The 5,615-nt window shown below is 35.1% G+C and overlaps 1 pseudogene; it reads right to left on the bottom strand.

Moving 5' to 3' along the window:
* Positions 1-2,244: 2,244 nt before the first annotated feature.
* On the bottom strand, positions 2,245-3,020 carry LOC137618030 (uncharacterized; annotated as a pseudogene).
* Between the last annotated feature and the right edge of the window lie 2,595 nt (positions 3,021-5,615).

Below are 5,615 nucleotides of genomic sequence, written 5' to 3'. Positions count from 1 at the left end.
GTTTGTTTCATCAGAATCTCGTGGATAGTTCAAGTGTTATGGTGGTCGATGCGGTAACGTCCCTGACTGGTGAATGCCAGAATGGGATTCGAGTCCCACTCATACTCGTTAGTTCATTTGGTCGCTGCAACCTCACCAAAGGGGGTTTGGGGTAGCCTATAGGTATATCTGCTGAGTCATCAGCAGCCATTGCCTGGCTCTCCTTGGTCCTAGCTTGGGTGGAGAGGGGTTTTGGGCACTCATCACATGTATATATGGTCAGCCTCTAGGCCATTGTCCTGTTTGATAGGGCAATGTCACTGTCCTATGCCTCTACCATTCATGAGCGGCCTTTAAACCTCTAAATTTGCCTTGAATAATTCTTAACCTTATCCAAGTCAGCTTTATTTCTATCATAACGTTGAATGAGAGGACTTGGTCTATGTCCTCATATAGTTATTGAAACAGGGAAATGATCACTGCTATAAAGATCGTCTAGGGCGTTCCATTCAAACCTATCAACAATATTGTTGGAACAGAGTTAAGTGTATTGATAAATATGTTCCATAGGTTTTTCAATAGTAAGTGCTAGTGTCTTCTTTGTTTAATATACGTATTTTGACATTTACTCTTGTTCAAGCTTGGAACCATCTGTATCAGCAATACGACAATTGGTATCCCAGAGAGGATTGTTGGAATTAAAGTCTCCAATTAATATGAAATCTTCTTGACTATCTGGGAATTATTTGGCTAAATTTTGCAATTTATACTTCCAAGAGGGTTTATTGCATATATAATAAATATCAAAAGAGTTGTTATTCAGATGTAATTCTTAAGTGTTAAATGTCCTGGCATCGTATGTTACTCTGTCGTGGATATAGATCGCAGTACCTAATGTGTCAGCAGATGGAACCAGACGAGATGCTGGATTGATTTCCTAATGAAGGGATAGTATCGTTATTATGCTGTAGGCAATAGCAATAGAATTATTATTTTCCAATAATCTTTCAATTTCCCCTAGTTGCAAACAGGTTTTAAGTCCTTTAATACTCCATTGGATTATGCGTGGATTGAAATTTTAGGCAATGGAAATGTATTTCTACTGAGCAGAGCGTTATTTCTGCTTGTTTTGCTAGAGTTGGGTGTTTGTTTAATCAAAGCCATCATTAAGATAGTCTGGTGAGGTGCTAAAAGCTGGTGAAGGAAGAGAGCATGGTTGAATGGTGTAAGAAGTAAATCTGAGAACTTTACTTTAAGGGCTGTTTTCCTGGTCCCGTGCCATACAGAACCTACAAGATCTGTTTATCATATACATTCTTAGATATTTAGAGTATCACACGCCGTTTTCAGTCTCTTTTTGAAAGCCTTAAAATCTTCAGTCTTTCGGATGTCTTGTAGGAGATTGTTGTATAGTCTTTGGGGCGCATGTTTGAAAGGCCTTGAACCTACAGTAGATATACATCTTGACTTCAATATTTTGAAACCATCTGTAACCATTCTCGTGTCTACTCAATTCGTTGGCTGCACGATGTGTAAACAATTCTCTTACATATTTTGGACGTCCGATTCTGGTAACTTGACAAGTTCTGGCTTATCTTAAACTCTATTCTAGCTTTAATAGGCTGCTATTGTAATATTATTTGTATAAGAGTAAGCCTTTCTCGGGTGGGACACCTTTTATCAGTCTTACTCCTCTGTTCATTATGTTTTGCAATTTCTTGAGTTGCACTTTGAGTAAATTGTAGTAGATGGAGGAACAGTAGTCAATCCTGGTAATAACACAGTTAATCGTAAGTTTCTTTACAGAATATCCATCCAGATACTTCTTTACAAAAACAATGTTTCTGATGTGATATCCATGCGGTTCTAACTACATTATTTATTTGAGCACTGATAGACAAATTATAGTCAAGTGATACCCCTATGTCACGAACTCAGTAGATATCGGGACCGAGTTATTATTAATATTTATTTGGATGTCACCGAAGTTTCCTTTCTTCTCTTTCCTACCACCATAAACTCAGTAAGAACCTTGTTTAAAGTTTTAATGGTAACATCAATGTCATTTATGGAGAAGCAAAATTGTGTTACACATGCAAATAGTTTAAACTTCAATTCATGCCTCTGTACTACTTTTGATAGACCGATAGTATCGATACCGAATGAGATTGGGTCTAGTACATTTCCCTGAGAGTACCCTTTTTGTCTTAATACCCTAATTAGTTTCAATTTATATTAGTGGTGCAATGGACCCCAGCCTGGGGTCTACAGTATGGTTGCACCTCTATGTTCCACCAGCTTTGTATCCGAGGCTCTTTTCAAAATGGTCACCGTTCCCTTGATGGCAGCAATCTGCACCACATTTATGCTTGGGCAACTTGGTATCTCCTGAAGGTTTTTCTTCATAAGTCCTGCTGCCTCCACCACCACAGGTATTATTCCTATTTCTTTCAGTTTCCATGTATTTTTCAGGTTGTTCTTTAGTTCTTGATATTTGCATTTTCTGCCTCTCAGCTCTATTGAGGCCAAAATCACTGGGTACTGTCACATCTATAATCTGTGCTGTTTTTTCTTCTTTATTCCAGATCACAATATCAGGTTATATAGCACCTCCTTCTATATATCTTCCTGTTAGAATTATCTTATCATAAAAGATGGTTATGGTCCTGTTGGAGGTAACAGGAGCTGGTTCATGCTCCCATACCTTATCTTTTACTAAAATTTTATATTCTTTATATGCAGTATTTTCCAATGTATATACTTACAGAATTATTGTGGCGAGCTGTGTAGTGACCATCTGCAAGTAGGGTCTGGCAGGCTGAAACCAGATGACCAACACTCTCAACTGCTGCATGGCCAAACCTAGACTGGTCGTTTCCTGATATGCCATCCATTTTCTTGAAGCCGTTGGTTAGGAGACCTTGGTCTTGTGCTTCTTTCTCCATCAACCTTAAATTTCCATTCATTTTCCACCTGAGTGACTCTTCTTTGTCTATGTAACTTTTTTTCAAGTTCTTCTTGGAATCTTCCTGCTCTTCCATGGCGTTTCCACCTTTCCATTCTAATTTTCGCCTCTCTAGAACTAAATTTCTGCATGATCCTCATGGCTGTCATTGTTGCTGGAGTCTGTTCAGTGCCCTTTGATTCTTCTAGCAAGTCTCCTGCGAAGTTCTTAGCCTGCTTTGTTATTGATGTTAGTTGGCTCAGGGCTTCATTATGATGTTGGGTGACCTTTTTGATGTTTTCATCCTTAGAGCTTTTTGGGTACTGCCCTATACTTACTATTGTTACTCTGTAGGCTCAATTAATCTCAGTTAAGCCTAGTCCACCTTCTGTGCGTGGGAGGTATATTCTGTCCATACACTGGTTTCTATATGTGACTTTATGCAGGGTGAGAATCTTACCGGTCTTAATATGCATCCTATCTATCTCACCGTCTGGTCAGTCTACAATACCAAAACCATAGGTCCCCACTGGTATCGTTAACTGATTCCTGGCAGTGTTTCAGTTTAATTGTTCATATGATAAATGAGAGTTTCTAATTCGCACATAATAGTTTTTGCTAACCAAGTAATCTTTACATACTCAAAGCTTGATCTTCAATACTGATGGACTGTATATCATTAAGTAACAGTTCATACACAACTGTATCAAAAGCAGCACTAAGATCGAGTAATATCAAGATATCACATTTGTTCTCATCCATCATTTCCTGCTTGTCAATTACAACAGAACGAATGGCTGTCTCCGTTGAATATAATTGTTTGTATACCGACTGATTGTTGTAACAATTGAAAAAAGAAAAAAAATAAGAAGAGGGGCTGATACTGTACAGCTTTGTCGGTAGAACAAAGGCAGGGTAAGATTTTTATCAACGGAAACTATCGTTATTATTCGTAAGATTACCAGTTAGCCTAAATATTGTACTACTCTGGATTCAGAACTTCAGAGTAATTTAGTAATTGAATAATACGCAGATATTTGTCTTTGATTGAAGTAAGGGAAGACTTCTTCGGATTCCAAGAAGAGAGAAATAACAGCTTGTGCCAAAGCTTGTCCTCTCTAACATGACTAAAAGGAAGTTAAGTCAACTAAACCTACTATAAACACTCATTTTCAAGCGAAGCAGTTGTGTCGTGGGTCATCTATCTATTCAAGAGCAATCAGACATGACCTTTGAAAGCAAAGTCAATACAGACCTGTAGTTAAGGTTACTTGGATTAATTGATAAGGTGAATATCAGAAAGCTTATAACCCTGTGTATCAGAAAAGGGTTAGCATCTCTCTCTCTCTCTCTCTCTCTCTCTCTCTCTCTCTCTCTCTCTCTCTCTCTCTCTCTCTCTTATATATATGTAGCCTCTGTACCATGGTCTTCACTGTCTTGGGTTAAAGTTCTGTTGCTTGAGGGTACACTCTGGCACACTATTCTATCTTATTTCTTTTTATAGTTTATATAGAAAATATTTATCTTAATATTGTTACCATTTTTTAAATATTTTATCTTTCTTTGTTTCCTTTCCTCGCCGGGCTATTTTCCCTGTTGGAGCTCCTGGGCTTATAGCATCCTGCTTTTCCAACTAGTTTTGTAGCTTAGCAAGTAATGATAATATATATACTGTATATATATATATATATATATATATATATATATATATATGTATACATATACAGTATATATACATATATATATATATATATATATATATATATATATATGTATACATATACAGTATATATATATATATATATATATATATATATATATATATATATACATATATATATATATATGTATACATATACAGTATATATATATATGTATACATATACAGTATATATATATATATATATATATATATATATATATATATATATGTGTACATTTATATATTTATATATATATATATATATGTTTATATATATATATGAATATATATATATATATATATATATATATATATATGTATATATATATATATATATATATATATATATATATATATATATATGTATATATATATATATATATATATATATATATATATATATATATATATATGATCTGGTTGCAAACCCCTTGGATACACTTCTCAGAAAATAGTTCTGACATTTTCCGTTTAAGTGAAACCAGCTGACTGAAGGTGCACGTGTTTACCAATACATAGACTTAATTTTCTGCCATTTCCTAAAACCGTTTCTGTTGGCTTTCAACTCCGTCAGGAATTTTCTTCATGAATAATTAAGTAGTTCGATCCCTTGCTGGATACATTTTATACTAATATTCTTGAGGCCCCATGATCACACGAAAGCTTTAAATTCTAAAAGTTTGGAAAGATATTTAAAATAGATTGATAAGGAATTGGAAATTGTCGGATTTCTAGAGTGACGAAGCAATGTCCTTCATAGAAATAATCTGGGCAATATTTTTCTACGAAAATCTATTAAACGTGAAACTTGTAGACTATATTTTGATGTCGAAAAACTCAACAGTATTGGAACTAAAGTACCTTTCAGATATACACAATTAAAGAAATTTCAAAAAGCTTTCGCTATACTTTATAGAACTCTTCGTCATCATCATCACCATCTCCTCCTACGCCTATTGACGCAAAGGGCCTCGATTAGATTTCGCCAGT

The sequence above is a fragment of the Palaemon carinicauda genome, chromosome 24, assembly GCF_036898095.1.
Source record: "Palaemon carinicauda isolate YSFRI2023 chromosome 24, ASM3689809v2, whole genome shotgun sequence".
In the NCBI taxonomy this organism is placed as follows: Eukaryota; Metazoa; Arthropoda; class Malacostraca; order Decapoda; family Palaemonidae; genus Palaemon; species Palaemon carinicauda.
The sequence above is the reverse complement of the archived record's forward strand: the minus strand, read 5'-3'. Positions and strand labels throughout refer to the sequence as shown.